General features: G+C 30.4%; 1 long non-coding RNA gene across 1 annotated transcript; it reads right to left on the bottom strand.

The window, feature by feature from the left end:
* Nucleotides 1-256: 256 nt before the first annotated feature.
* Nucleotides 257-1,607, bottom strand: LOC114180822 (uncharacterized). Its single transcript, XR_014994515.1, has 2 exons — nt 998-1,607; nt 257-842 (listed from the first exon to the last, which is right to left on the bottom strand). It is a non-coding gene; the product is annotated as an uncharacterized LOC114180822 (long non-coding RNA).
* Nucleotides 1,608-17,240: the final 15,633 nt, after the last annotated feature.

The following is a 17,240-nucleotide window of genomic DNA, read 5'->3' as shown; positions in this document are numbered from 1 at the left end:
TTTTTTAAATTAATGGTTATTTTTACATATTTTCTATAAAATTGTTTATCTTATTTTTTTTATTCAACTTTTCTATTTATTTCACTTTATTTTTAACATTTCACTTCATTTTTAATAAATATAAATTTATTTTATATATTAACTTAATAACATTACATTATTTTGCTAAGATACTATCATTCATATTTTAAAAAAATGCATATACACATACGCTTGCGCCTGTGTATACGCTAGTGTATATATATACACAGACACATGTCACAAATTTTGATTGGGTATACCTTACATATTTTGGACCCGATATCACCACTTCAGCTCACTTAGTCAGTTTGTGCAGGATCCAAATGTTCATCACTTACAAGTTGTAAAACATATCTTGAGATACATCAAAGCCATTCCTGCTCAAGGGATTTTCTGTTCCTCTAACTCTAAAATCCAACTTAAGCGATTCAGCAACCCTGACTGGACAAATTTCCCAAACACTCAACGATCTACAACAGGGTTTTGTATATTTTTAGGTTTTTCCTTGATTTCATGGAAATCCAAGAAGCAACAAACTATATATAGATCTTCATCCGAAGTGAATACAAGGCTTTAACAACCACAACCTGTGAAATGCAGTAGCTCAACTACTTATTAAATGATTTGAATATTCCTATCAACACTCCTGCTTCTCTCGTCATGTGAATCGTGAAAAGCTTTAGAATCATCTCTTTCAACTGCTCCCGATTTGCTCCAATGACCAACTTGTCGACATCTTCACCAAACCTCTTCATCGCAACATCCATAGAGACATGATTTGTAAGCTCGAGAGGTTGGACTACTGGACATACACGGTCCGGCTTGAGAGGGGTGTATCGAAGTCGGTTGTTAGTTAGAGTTTTCTGTTTTCTATTTTTCCCCTAATATGTTAGGGTTTTCCCCTTTTACTTAAAGGAAGGGTCTTTTGTGTTTTAGATGTAAGAAGAAGAATCATAATACAGAATAAGCGTTTTACCTGTTTTGAGTGCCCTTGTTCTTCTCGCAAGCCTTCTTCCTCTTTTCTCTCCACCCGCTCCTCTGGGTCAACCATGGCAGGAGGTTTTCCTCCCAGATACCAGACGCAAGAAAGTCCATGAAGTCTGGGATGTAAGCCCCAGCAAAATCATTATGGCTGCTGAAGTGACATTGACTGCACCTCTCAATTGTGTGTAGTGCGTTGTTCCACGAAGATCAAGTAGTTGTACATGACCAGTTTGATGGTTGCAATGAATGCGTTTACATTTGCAGCGATCTGCATTATTGTGATGGCTGGTCCAAGTCGACAGCATGCCAGGGTCTTTAAGGCCCACTCTGAAGTTGAGGAGTGCTTGTCTCTCCCTCTCTATGCACTTTGCTTCACCACTTTCACTTGAGTTCTTCAATGTCACACTAATTCCCGAAGCAAGCAATGAAAGCAGGAGAAGTAGATAAAATGATTTGAGAAAATAACCACTCATTGAAGTTTTTCTGAATCAAATAATCTTAACAAGGGGGAGTAAACAAGAGTAGTATATTGCGAATGTTAACAAAGCTCCATGGCATCATTTATATTCATAATTGTAGGGACGGGCGGTGACTTTCTAAAGACTAGCAACAGAGTGAAAGTCTAAAATGTTGATTTCATAAAATTAAAAAAGTAATAAAAAAACAGAATTCACAAAAAAGTAAAGTAATTATCGCAAATGAAATTGCACTAGGCTGGTAAACAAAACCCGTTGAAAATCCATGTTAATCTAAATCTCATAACGATTATAAATAAGAAAAAAAAAATCATAAATCCATGCTTTAAAAAATTTGGTTAGAAGTAGTATAAATTTCTTATATAAACTAAACTTAGGCCACACTTACATAATCTCCATTTAATAAATTTATCTAAAAACAAAACCATCAATTGATATTTTAGCCTAGAATATTAACTGTTTCAACTTACTTTTATAATACTTTAACATAGTTCTTTTAAATTTAAATTAGAACTATAGTATAAGCATTACATACAGTGGCGGAACTTGACCAAAAATTTTAGGGATCAAATTATATTTGTTATATATAATTTTTTTTTAATTAAAAAATAATAATTTCTTTTAATTAAAAAATAATAATTTCTTTACATCATTTTTTTTATTCAAAATAAGCACTCATGACAATAGAATTTAAACAATATAACAATAATATATATGAAAGAGTAAGATAAAGTTTATCATCAACAATGAAGGATAGCTAAACATAAAGTTTATTCCGCTTGGTTTCTACTAAAAAGATAGCATGGTAAGTAATATGCAACATCTTTTAATGGCGAATACTCTAACCATGAAGGAAATAAGCTAAATCATGTGTACTGAAACCTTCTTGGATGATCATCTTTACTAGACAATGAATAATTTTCTAGATGCCTTCCTCTTGAAAAAAGAATCAATTCTTTTACTCTTTATCATAATTTTTCTAATATAAATTTTTCACCTCTCATCTATTTACAAAAAGATAAAATTATGAATACACCAAATTAAATCTTAAAAGCAAGACTCAATATTTTAAGAAAACTAATAACTTCTAAATGATTAGCTTCCCTTACCTTAGAGTAGATTCCTAATCTTGTTCTTCTCTTACACAACTTCAAAGCCTAAAATAGCTCTATCTACACAAAGAAGAGTTTGATCAACAATTAAAGCATGATATTATGATCTCTAACAGATAGAGATATGCCTAGAGTGTAAAATAACAACATACAAGAGGGAAACATATTGCTTCAAAAATAAAAAGGAAAAGATGAACTTACTCAAAAGAAGAAATTGTTCGGTCCAAAATGTTCCTTAACTCTTCAATTTTGTCGTAGTGCAATTTGATTTTGAAAATAATAAGGAATTGATGATGAAAATTGAGATGAAAATAAAACGGAAGAAAGAGATGGAGGCACGGAAAAGAGAAACCAAATAAAAAAGTATAAAAAATTATAATAGAGAAAAAAATGTGATTTTTAAATTTTAAAAAAAATTCAAACTAAATTAATATAAATAAGTTAATAATATATAAATAAAATAATAATATATAAATAAAGTAATAATATATAAATAAAGTAATAATATATAAATAAAGTAGTAATATATAAATATATTTTTTTAAAATATATAGAAAATAAAATAAAATAAAAATTAATTAATATAAATAAAGTAATAATTTATAAATATTATTTTTTAAATATATAGAAAAAAAAGTAAAAAAAAATGGTTGAGGGAGTCGTGGCTCCCCTGTCCCTTCTTTCTTCCGCCACTGATTACATACAATTTATTTGTATATGTACAACTAAAATTTGCAATAAATGAATATTTCTCTTTATGATTGATTTACAACAAACAATCTCTTTATGTTTTAGCATATGCTTAATCATTCTACCATTTGCATTACAATGTTCAAAATGTCCTTTTGTTAGTGCATTATGTTGTCTTAAAGTCGTATATTATTGACGTCATAAATTGTGAAATAACAATAGAGCTTGAAAGCAGAAGCAACTAATATGTGATGACACTGAATTACTCAACATTTTTGTATGTAGGAAAAGATAAATGTGTGTTAACAAAAAGTAGTATTAGGAAGCCTCGTTGTAAGGGTCAGATAAAATATACTAAACTTATTTCACCGTTAAAAAGTTGCATTGAATTAAAAAAATAGTTTATTTCAATTATGAAATTCAAAAATAGTCAGACAAATTGAACTCAATTATTTTTTTTTTCTAACAAACTGAACTGAACTACATTGAACTTAATTGTACAATCATTATAAGAAAAATCTTAAATAATGACCAAATTTAGTGACCAAAATTAATTATTCACTATAATGACTAATTTAAATACTAATTTATAAACTAAAAATCATTGGTAACTAAATTAGTTTCAAAAAATTATAATTCGTCTCTAAATTGGTAACTAAAATAGTTTCTATTATGAATTGATTTATAAATTGGTCACTATCAATACCCAATTTTGTCCGGATGAATAATTTTATTTTTGAAAAAAAAATGTTTTTAATTAATGGTAAATAAAAAAAGGTGAAATAAAATTTTCTTTAAAGATTTTCAAACCTTAATTTTAGCAAAAAAAGAAAAAAAAGAGAGATGAGAAAAAAAAGTAAAAAAGGAAAAAAAAGAAGGAGGAAACCAATTTATTTTAATTATCACACTTCTTCTCATGAGTACAACCACCCAACTTGGTATGATGATCAATTTCTTCCTTATATTGTTTGTTACAATTAAGGTTAGGATTACATTGATATTGCAATGTACGGATATAAATACACATTCTATCATATGAGAAAGTGATCACAAAAAAGAAAAAGAAAATATTTTCTACATCTCTCTTTATTTCTTCCTCATTACCACTCACACAGACACCTAATTTTTACTTTTGTTGAAAAAAAACAACAATCTTAGGGAAAAAGGCAGAATTAAAAAAAGAAAAAAAAGAAAGGAGGAGAAATGGTAGTTAACAAAAGAGTGAGATTAATGGAGAAGTTGAGGAATTGAAAAGTTTTAGATGGTATGTCATTATCTTTATTTTCCTTTTGATTTATGCATTCTATTATTCTTATATTTTCTTTAAATGTTGTTCGCATTTTTTTTTATACCCAACGTCGGCATTTTGCTTAAGGATACTATTTTTTAATATTCATAAATATCTTATTCTATAAATCATAAAATCTAGTTTTCTTCATTTCTTGTAGTGTATATTCGACCATTCGCATTGCGTGACACCATTTTTTTAATTTTTTTTCTAGAAAATATATAAAAATTAATATAAAGAAATAAAGATAAAAAATAGTTTTCTTTGTTCAATTTTAGTATTTGTTCGACCGCTCGCGTCGCGTGACATTAATTTTCAAATAATTAAAAATACCCAAAAACACAAAAAGGTCTTCCAAATTATAAAATATAAAAAAAATGTCAAATCAATAATTTCTAAAAGGTTCTAAAAGAACTACGTAACCATGATTCTCCATTGTAAATGGAGATACATAGGAGCGAGGATTTATCCTTGTCGGGTCCAAAAAACTAAAAAAATATTTTTGTCTTTTCTACATTCTTTTATTACTATTTTTAGGGAAAATAAATATTTTGAAAACCACATCCCTTTGCATGTTTAATTGAAGGTACCGTCTTAGGACGAACATTATGGACTACTAATACTTTCCCCACACGTAACCGACTCCTAGACCCAAAATTTGGTTTCTTGTAGACCTTGTCTTATTTTTTTATTTTTTTTCTGTACTTTTCCAGAATAAACTATGGTAACGAATACAAACTCTATTTTTTTCAAATTTTATTTTTGGTTTGTTGTTCTATCGCGATTTCAGTTGTGACAGTCACTAACATTAGCTACTTAGGTTTTGACTACTAAATGGTGCAGCTCATGTAAGACCCATAAAATTTAATTAGTTAAATAAATAATTAACTAATAAATGCGGGTAGTGGGAGTCCTTATTACATTAATTATCGATTGAGGTGACATGGAAAAGTACTAGCTTAGGTGGTTGAGAGTACTTAATTGTGTGAGAGGGACTTGGGTTCAAGTCTTATGTATCCCATTTGTGTGTTATTTAATTATTGTTATTATTTTAGTATGCTTGATTCGGTTGGGTGATAATATAATCTTAGGATTATATGAATTATCACGAAACATGAAGTGGTTGGGTGGTTATGCATTGGTTTGACATTGGCATGGTTATGGGTTCAAATCTTGATAGACATGAATTAAACTTTCTTTTTGCTCATTTTAGGGAGAGAGAAGCCTTATGGGGTAGAACAACAGAGTGGGCTGAAAGTTGTGTGTGAGCAGGAGATTGGAGGCTTCTTGGAGACCAAAAAGTGGAGTCAAGTGCTACCATCATAAGTGAACTCTAGCATTGCCTATTTTTGCAAGGAATTCAGGTTAGGGGAGTTCTATTTCTGTGTTTTTTAGCATTTTCGTTTGAATCTTGTCGCATTTTTGGAAAATTTCAGAAATCGCCTAGCGGCGTTGAAGGCCTGCCAGGCGACTCATGCCTTCAGAACCCATTTTCTGGGTTTTTTTTCTATGCACCACCTAGTGGCTAGGTGCTGTCCGCCAGGCGACACGAATTGGCTATCCCAGTTCTCTTGGTTTTTGGTATTTCTTGATGATGTGAGGCTTGAAGTTGGTTTTCTTTAATGTGCATATGATTGATATGATGTGTTCTCATCTGCATTTGCTTAATTTGGTGGAAAATTCCATGAACATATGAATGAATTGGGATTTAGCGTGCATGTTGGGGTGGGGAATGAATAAGCATGGATGTCTATGGTTGGTGTGGTGTTTTGTGGAAATGATGATAATATGATTAAATTATGAACTTGGATGTTGTGTGCATGTGAAAGTATGTATGTATGAAGTTGGGCAGAACCCAGATTGTCATGCACCGCCTGGCGGCACTTGGACTGCCGTTAGACGACACGTCAGAATAGTGGCATCTTGAGTGGCTCTATGACTTGCGTTCTTTGGAGTTCTGGCTAGAGAATCTTTTGTTCGTGAATTGGGGTATTTGTTAAAGGATGTATTAATTTGAACATTTGTTGGAGTTAAATGTTAGCATGTATAAGGATAAGTCATATGAATTCAAATGCATGAAAGAATTAGAGGGTTCTTTATTTGAATGAGGTAAATTGTATATTTGTAATGTAATTATGTATTCATTGGGATGTTGAATTACAAAGGGAGTTAACAAGTATCAATGGGCAAACGAATGAATTCATGAGTACTTGCATTATATTTAAGTAAAAGCATGACTTTGATTGTGAAATTATGAATGGTGATGCTTTGAAATTTTGTTATAGGAGTTGATTGGGGTCTGTTTAAGTATGATTGTATGATAATCTGTGTATGAGTGGCTTGGGGGTCCGTTAAGGCCTGTTTAATGTGCCAAAAACAAGTAACACTGCACTACTGGTATGACACTTGGCGGCGCGGGACGAGCTGCCAAGCGGCGCTTTGGCAGCGCCAGGCGGATACGGTTGTGGTTGGAAATTTGGTTTGTGATGTTGGGCTTGACGGACTAAGTCCATAGGTGATCTGGGATGTGCTTGGTTTGAGTCACGAGCGAGGAGTTCGTGTTAGGTGGACCACATGCGGAACGTGAACGAGTTAGTTCACCGGAGGTACTCTTGTTGGGATGAGTGAGTGAGGGAGTTCATTTCATGCACAACTTGAGAATGCTCTGAGCGAGGGAGTTCATAGTAGAAAAGGCGGGTATATGTGTCTGGGTCCAAGCGAGGAGTTCGGATGACAGGCGAGGGAGTCCGTAAAGTAGGACTACGAGCAGGATAGGCTCGTAGGTAGGACTACGAGCGAGGAGGTTCGTGGAAGCACATAGAAGTCTCATGATCAAGAATACATGCATAAGCTCATAAGGGTTATGAGTGTGGGAAAGTAGGTGTTTCCTTTGTTTCAAAAGATAAATAATTATGAGATAAATGGATGGGTTTTCTTTTCTATTATTTTTTTTATCTATGTGCATAGCTCACTCTATCTCTTTGTGTGTGGCGATGATCGGGTAACTTGTTATCCGGGAGTAGATGATGTCAAAAGTGAGTCAGGAGATGTTTAGTGGCGGAGAGCGGGAGCTGATTACATGGGGATTTATAAAGATTTCTTTGTTTTATATATAAAATTTTCATGTAATCTAATTATCGGTTTTTACTGCTTTTGGCTTTTGAATTGTAAAGACTGCTTATGAAGGTTTGACCTTATATCTTGATTCTTACGTTTTAAAGTTTTAAATTCCCGCGATTTGGGGAATGCTTTGATAATAAATGAGGAATTTATTTCGATAAATTGATTATTTTATTTATATAAAGTAATATCCTATCGGGGATGTTACAGCTCACACCAATAGCGTTAGTTGCCAATTTTAGATTCAGTGTAACATCCCGGTCAAATATTACTTATTTATAATTAAAATAATAAAAATATTAATAAACTGCATTTATAATGAAGTACTTTTCCAAAAACATGGGAAAAATTAAAACTTTAGTATATAAGTGCCAAAAGATAAAATTCAGAAATACGTTCAACTCTTACAAATATAAAACGATTCATAATACTGATTACAAAAATAATCCATAAAAATATTTCCATGTAAAAACTCTCATGCTGGCCCCACTCTAGCTCTAAGTATCCACGTGCTCACCTGCATCAACATCTAATCTCATGTAACGAGTTACATGATCATCGCCAAACACACACAGATAGTGAGAGCTCAAATAAAAAAAAATACCATACACGATAACTTTATAAATTAAAACGCATAACTTTAATGACAGTGCACCCGTCAAACCCAACATTCACATATTCCCCTAAACACCTCTTGATTCTACACCCTTTGATGATTACATTGATTGATCCTTGCTGCCACGAGTGTCTACTCGCCCCTTTGATTGCAGGCCACCACCTATAGTCCACACATGGGAATAATCTTGTCACGGCTACAATCCACAACACCAAGTGAAGTTCTCCAATACGAACCGCAATCTGTATTTGTCCCAAGACTATCAGACTCGTTGTCAACACCCAATTTCGTCCAGCGGAATAAATTTATTTTCAAAAATAAAAAATAAAAAAACGTTTTTAGTTAATAAAAAATAAAAAAATGTGAAACTAAATTTTCTTCAAAGATTTTCAAACTTTAATTTTAGAAAAAAAAAAAGGAAAAAAAGAGAGATGAAAAAAAAAGGAAAAAAAGAAGGAAGAGCCTAATTTGTTATCACACCCCTCTTCATGAGCCCAACAACTCATCATATCTTCTACCTTTGTTCTGATAGAGAAATTAATGATTAATTTTAATAATTAGAAGGAATATCTCTTTCAAATGGTAAGAATAAATATTACTAATTGGGATTTGATTTTGTGCTTTGATTTGTTAATGGTTAGAATCAATATTACTGATCTTGATTGATTTTGTGCTTTGATTTGCTATGATTTGATCCCCATAATTTGCTGCTATCATTTCTTCCTTATATTGTTCATTACAATTAAGGTTGAGATTGCATTGATATTGCAAGGTGTGAGTATAAATACGCACTTTGGGACCGAAAAAAAGAAAAAAAAAGATTCTCTACACTTCTCTAATTCTTTCCCATCACCACTCTCACATACACACCTCCTTCTTTATCTCTCTTAAAAAAAACATATTGAAGGGGGTAGAAAAAAAAGAAGAAAACATTCTCTACACTCTCTCTTTCTCTCATTACCACCCACATAGACACCTCTCATCTTTATCTCTATTGGAAAAACAAACACAAAAATATTAGAAAAGGAAGAAGAAAAAAAAGAAAAGAGAAAAGGTGAGGAGATATTGAAACTTTTTAAGGTAGGTCACTCTCAATTCTTTCATCTTTTGATTTAGTTTTATTTCAATTTTCATTCTTTTTTTTTTAATCATAAAAAATATTTTTTCTCTTTCTTTATTGTCTACCTGGCCGCTCGCGTCGCATGACATCCAATTTAGACTTTTGTTTTTTTTACAAATATATACAAATGATCTAAAAATAAAAAATAGCTTTTTTGTTTACTCTTTTATATCTATTTGGTTGCTCACGTCGCAATGACATCCACAACTACTTTAAAATAACTTTAAAAAATAATAAAAAATTATAAATGTTCTAAAAAATAAAAAATAAAAGATTAGAAAAAAAGAATTTATTTCAAATGTCTATCCGGCCGCTCGCGTCGCGTGACACCAATTTTAAAATAATACTAAAATTAAAATAAAACAGTTTTCAAAATTATAAAACAAATTAAATCATTTTTCAAATAGTTTTCCAAATAGTTTTTCATAAAGAACTACGTAACCCTGATTCTCCATTCACATGGAGATACGTAGGAGCGAGGATTAATCCTCGTCGGGCCCAAAAAATCAAAAAAATAGTTTTATTGTTTTTTTTGTACATTCTTTTTTTTGTTAACATTTTTTGGGAAAAATAAATATTTAGAAAAACCACATAACTTTTGCACATTTAATTAAAGGTACCGTCTTAGGACGGGCGTTGTGGGGTGCTAATACCTTTCCCACGTGTAACCGACTCCCGGACCCAAAATCTGGTTTTTCTCAGACCTTGCTCTTTTTTTATGGTTTTCCATAGTTTCCTATAATAACTATGGTGGTGACTCCAAACTCCTTTTTTACAAATTTTATTTTTTTGGTTCATCGTCCCATCACGATTTCGGTTACGACAAATGGCGACTCCACTGGGATGCTAGAGAGTTAGACCATTTATTTAGATGTGCAAGATTGATGTGGTTTTTCTTCATATTTTTTCTTTCTCATTTTTTTTTCTTTTTGGATATTTGTATTTTTATCTATTTTTATATTTAATAATAATTGTATGTGTATATTCTTTGGTATTTTGAATAATTGCCAGGTGTGGGTTTAGGTATACATTGTGTTTTCCCTTCACATACACATTTTATTCATTACATGAGTGGGGCCCTATACCCGGGTCTGAGTTGCTTAGAATTAGAGGGGAATGTGTAGCAATGTCACAGTGGATGTACTTCCCAAGTGGTCATTGTGAGAACCCCAACTACAGTTTGTTTGCTTCATTGGTACTCCCACTTCTTGTTGTTTACCAACCGTCGTGGGAACTGCCATGAAGTGGGCCATAGCTCTAGTGACCTTGATACTTAGGTATTAGGGAACTATCCTCTTGAGCACATATACTTTCCCTTAGAACTTTAAGCATCAAACCCATGTTAAATAAAGGCACTAAAGGGAGACTATTTGCGTCATTTACCCTTACTTTTCCTTGTATATAATAATAAATTTATTACAATCTTGCATATCATGTGAATAAGTGCCCTGCGAGGCACAAACATGCATTGCATTCCATTATGTGGCCATCCATGGTACCATGTTCATAGTTTCAACATGCATATGCATAATTTAAAAAAAAAAATAAAAACATTTACACTACAATAAGTTGAAATTGTTTTCCACTTCTCTTATCACCAAATTCTTGGAATCTTTCTTATGAAAAATGATGAAAAATAATAAAACATTCTTTGGTCAAATCAGTGGATTGAATAAAGAAATAAAATTTTGTTTGTTATCATGTCTTTTGAAGCATCATATAGTCTTGCATACATGAAATTACTCAAATCTATCTTCCTTACCATCTCTCTTCCACTATAAACCTTGTTTTCTTTTCCATGGAGAATTATCATAAAGGGGACACATATCTTAAAAAGGATTACCATAAATTCTCTAAACACACAGAAAAACAAAAGGAAGAAAAGTTCACTAGACTAACAACTTTGAAGGACAGTCTAGGCAAAAAATAAGACAAAAAAAAAGTTAAAAAAGAGAACCAAACAAGGGACATCCTGTAAGATGAAATCAATTATTTTCTTGTGAATTAATTTTTTTTTAGAAAAAACAATCATGTTTTGAAATGATGTGTGGCCATGTTTCTTTATCCAAAAAAACAAAAATAATTATCCTTTGCTACCCAATTTGAGCCTTCCAAAAAAATTTCTTTCAAATTACCTTAGACAAGGATCACCCTCCCACTGAGGGTTGACATAATGTTTGCATTTGTTTCATCCGACTTGTAGTTCACCAATACAAAAATATCAAAAAAAAAAGAAAGAAAGAAATGACATGGTTATATAGAAAAAGAAAACAAAAGTTTAAAGAATAAGAATAAAATGTCAAAATATAGAAAGCAAAAAAAAAGGTGAACGAAATGAAGTCAAATAAATATTGAATGAAACATTATTCAAAGATCCTTGTTTGAAACAACCCTCACATCACTTGTTTGGGCCTTTAATATCATTCACTTCCATACCCCTAGCCTTGGCCACGATACAAGCCTAATAAAGTCCACACAGATCAAAGATTGGTTGTTATCTTTTGAAGGTTTTAATTTAGAAGAAAAATTTGATTTGCTAACAGGTTTGTTCTATAAAAAAGGTAAAAAAAAAATTGAAAAAGTGTGTTCAGAGATTTTCTTTTAAACACCGGAGCAGATTATGTTTGGTTGACATGTTTTCAAAACTCCAAAATTAGCATGGGCAATCAGGCAATTAAGCTAAACTTCGGTTGTCTCCTTTCAATTCATTCTTCATGAAATTCCATTTTTGCTCATACAGTATCCTCCGCTCTAAGCCTAAACCTTGACCAACCTTAACATAGTCCATCTTTATCAATCCCAAACCCAAACTGGGGCAGTCACTTTGTTTGTGATTCATATATTCCCATCATTCATTTTGAATTGGGGCATTTATTTACATTGAATTTTGTGATCAAATCAGAGGCAACTTGTGAAGACCCCGTCATTTTTTAATCTCCTCGTTTGGGAAAAGTCAAACACATTTTTGCACCCTAAGACCATCCTAGGCTCTCACACCAAGGGCAATTTTTTTTTTGAAATCCCCATCATTTTCTTCATACCATCAATAACTAGGGAAAGCCCAAACACATTTTGTGCCGCGAGACCAATTCAAATTGGGGCAACTCCCTAGTTAATCTTCATCACCTCATCCAAACCTTTTCAAGCCCTTGGCAATTTCATGCATGTCATTCAAATAGTGTTTCAAAGAAATGATTAAAAAAGTGTTTGTTAGTAAATTGATTAGACCAAGGAAATGATTTAGAAAAGTAAAAAAAAAAATCAAAGTAGAATGACTCCATGAATTAGAAATAACAATGAAATGGGAATCAATTCGAATATTGTTTTCAAAAAAAATGCAAAAGAAAAATTCATACATCATACCAAGTCATGCATACATGAGTAATTCATCTTTTTTAATAAAGCAAAATTCACACATGCATCCATGCATCCACGCATCCATGCATGCATCATCGTCTAAGTTTAAAAAGAAAATCATAGCATGTCATACATCATCAATGATTCATAACGTGTGCATATGCATAACTCCTCCAACATTTCTTAGATTTATGAAGAAATGAAAAAATAAAAAATAGAGCAAATTCCACTCATGCATTCACGCATCCATGCAAGCATATCATATAATTTCAAAAAGAAAATCATAGCATTTCATGCATCATCAAATCATTCATCAAACTCCACAAAATCATTGAAAATCATTTAAAAAAAAAAAGTCAGAAACGATATTTTTTCTTTAAGTCTCAAAAACGTTAGGCATTCACTTGGTGTTTGTCGACAGTTCAAAAGCAAAATTCAGGTTCTCCTTTTATATATATCGAGACCCTCTCCTTTGCCTTATCTTGCATAGAAAGTGGCAGCTTCATCACTCATCTCTAGGGTTGGTTAGCCTTATGGCCCCCCTATGAGTGGCATGCTTCCTCTTCACCATTTCCATCTTCATTGCTTCCATTTTCTACTTGTTTCTTCCTTATTTCAAATTTGGTTTTATAGTTCCTTAGGTTATCTTGTGTTATTTTCTTGTTTAATTAGTTTCTTTCCTCCTCTAGAGCATTTTGAAGTGCACATTCACATCTAAATAACTTGTTATCTTAATGTCTATTAGGAATCTTCACTAGGCTTTCTTAAATAACTCATCACTATATTTAAAAATCTAAAATGAACCAACTCAATCCTTGATCAGTTGTTCCCCATTGTTGCTTTAGCCGAACATCTCCCCCATTTCTTTAATGTTGTATATATTATTGTTGTTTCATCTTATTTTTTTGTCACATAGCACTTTGTGCGTGGCTTAAACATGTAGATTTCATCTCTTTGCTTTTAAAAGAGACATACAATAGAGAATAAGACATGGTGTAGGAATATCAGGTCTGACCTAGGGTAGTCTAATGTTATTTAACATTGGTTGGTCCTAAGACCAATGTTAAATTGTGAATTCGCATTGTTAAGAACACGTCCAACATCAATTTGGACAAAATCATTACAAATATCACTACACATTTTAAGCATTCGATTTTGCTACAACTATCATCAAATTTGTGACATCGAAAGCCTTTTTGTGTTAATGATCTTTAATCATATCTCATTTTCAACCATAACTTTCCATATCTTAAAAATATCAAATACTTGGACTTGTGTTTTAGAAAATAAACACATACCTTACTAAAATGATCATATATATAAAAGCCACACAAAAGCCACGAAGTATTGTCCACTAATGGATTACATAGATCTTTGGAGTTCTTTGTTTTTGAAAGTTAATTGTTTTATTCTTTCCAAATATATAATCTACACATGTGTGTAGGTTCAAGTGTTAGAAGTCCTTGTAATTTCCATTTGTATTTACAATTTGCTTCCCTAATTCAATGTTAAGACCAAGTTTTTAATTTCATAGTTATGTAAAGAATATCACTCTTATCATTAAACCATTTAAAATCTTCCAATAAGTATCATGGAAGACAGTTGAGTAGTTATCACTGGCCAACTAGACTACCAAAATTTTTATTGTTTTATCAAATAAAGTACGTGTCTAACATTTTTTAATTCCAAAATACTGTTGGGAATAGTCCAAGTGTGAGTCAAAAAGTCCCACATTGGATACAAAAGACAAAGTTAAACACTATATAAGAACAAAGTCCCACAACAACATTGCCTTAAGGTTTTGGTGTAAAAGTGGTGTCTAAGGTCTTATATGTGTATGACTTATGCCATATATATAGAGAACCCACAATCTCTCAATGACTATGCCTATAACCATGACCATAACCATAACATATGAAACATAACCCAACAAATACTCATTCAACTTAGTCTTCTCCATACCTTTGTCAACAATAATAGAAGATTTCTCGTAAAGTCTATGATATTGTTACAGACATGATACTTAAATAATTCTCTCTACAAAGTAGTATGAAAATATGATAACAAATATTAGAGCCAAGATTCTTCCTTACTCTCCGAAGAACATATTGATGCAATGTGTCTAGTGGCATTTTATATATATTTTTTAAATTATATAAATTTTTAAATTTTTTTAAATTTTTTAAATTTTTTAAAATAAATAATATTATATTCAAAATTAATAAAAAATAAATTAAATATTTTTTATTTATTTTATAAAAATACAATAATAAATAATAAAATATAAAATAAAATATATAAAAAAATAAAATTATTAAGATATTTTTTATTTTCTTTTTCATTGTCTTTTGAGTTGTTCATATGTTGTATTCTTCTCTCATGCCTATCTATTTTCTTTTGTTACTAAAAAAATGTTAAACTTAAACTCAGTATTTCTATCATCATTTTTACATATTTTCTCTTTCATTATTAAATAAATAAATAAGGTAAACTATTTGTTTAAAATTTAACATTATTTTTTATCTCATGACCTTTTTGTATATTCATTTTTTATTAATATAGAAGAAGAAACAATGTACTATGTGATTTTTCATAATCGATTTTTAATTGTAACTTGATTATCATAGTTTTTTTAGTAATTATGTCTCTCAACTTTTGATTAGATTATGATAAATTATTTTTTAGTCTTAAACTTATTTTTTAAATAGGTATATTAATGATAACAAAAGAATAAATTTATTCTTTAAAATTCATTGAAAACTACTGGTGGAGATGAAAACATGATAATATGGTTGTTTATGGCATAACAATGAAATGAAAGCTTGTGAATATTTTTTTGAATCAAATGCACGTTAATAAAATGGGAGATGAATATTTTGCAGATAATATGGTTATTTACATTGAAAAAAGTTAATTGAAAAATTTAATTATAATTCAATTACCATAAGTTCAAAAATATGAAAAAAATAGACATTCTTTTATATATGTTTAATTTCTTTGATAATTATAAATATAATAGATTATGTATTCATTTTTATTGAATTAGTCACAATAATATTAAATAATAAATTTTGAATATATTATTTTGGCTACCTCATTTCGTAAAAATCCGCCATTGAATATGTCCTTCTAATATATATTATTTTTCAATTTGCATGTTCCAAAATTTGAAGTTTAATTCATCAAACTTCTCAATTTTCACTTTCTTTCTTTTACATTGATTTTTCTCACTTTGGATTGTTTATAATAATAATAATAATAATAATAATAACTATCCACTAAAAATTTATGTATTATTTACATTTTAACCGCTTCTAAATAAAATCACAAGGATTATTGATAATTATCACTTTCGACTAAAACTTGAGAACAACAACCACTCTTAATTAAAATACTTTTAATTATAAAAGAGTGTGATAAGGTTGCTAAGCAAAGGTATTTCATCCTAATATAGAAACAAGAATTGTTGATGAATACAAACAATGTTTTTTCTTAGAGCTTTCGAATTCACGTGCTATCATTAGTATTCTTATCCTTCCCTCATCTTGAAATATTCTATATAAAAGCTTGAAGAAAATAATTTTTTCAAATCTTTTCTTTCTGCTTGTTGAAAAGCTTCATAGAAGATCTTAACTTTTTATTTAATGTTATAATAAAGTGGAAAAACTTGTAGTACTTGAAGGTCCAGAGAGGAGTCATAGTCACCTTTTGGGAAGTATCTGCCACTTCTACATCTCTTTATTATATTTCTACTCAAAACTATCATTTTCAATCACGTTGTCCTCAAACCCCTATTTTCAACGACAAGATAACAGAAGGACATTAACTACACAATCTCTTTTTCTTTTCTTTTTTTCCCTTTCCAACACCCACCATGAGAGCTACAATTTTTTATTTATTTTTAGTTTATCACTATATATATATTCACTGTTTATGTTGTTCACAACATTATAATAACATAATGATAACTGTTAAATCCATGAATTTTTATCGTAGTTAATCAATTTATTTTAGCGATCTTAACATTATTTCTTATTATTCAAAATCAGACTAAAATTAACTTTCATTTTATTTAAACAACGATAAACATCGAAGAGACCATCAATAATATTGGAATATTGTTATGCTTATTTTAAAAATATTTAGTTTACTAATTTGGTTTAATTTTATAATAATTTTTAACTTCCTATTTATTTTGTTTATTTATTTTTAGTTATTACAAGGATATTATCGACTAAGTTATGACTTAGTTTATCTTACCATCTTCAAACGAATAAGAAATCTAAAGGACAGATTTGTAAAGAATATATATATATATATATATATATATATATATATATATATATATATATATATATATATATATATATATATTATCATATGGGATGAAGTGTATCCTCAACAAAGTTATTATATTAGTATTTGTACCTTTTAAATAGAACTGTATGACTCCTTT

This window comes from Vigna unguiculata, chromosome 4 (assembly GCF_037176805.1).
Source record: "Vigna unguiculata cultivar grain cowpea cultivar isolate G323 ecotype 2 chromosome 4, ASM3717680v1, whole genome shotgun sequence".
NCBI lineage: Eukaryota > Viridiplantae > Streptophyta > Magnoliopsida > Fabales > Fabaceae > Vigna > Vigna unguiculata.
This window is presented reverse-complemented; position numbering and strand designations above follow the sequence as displayed.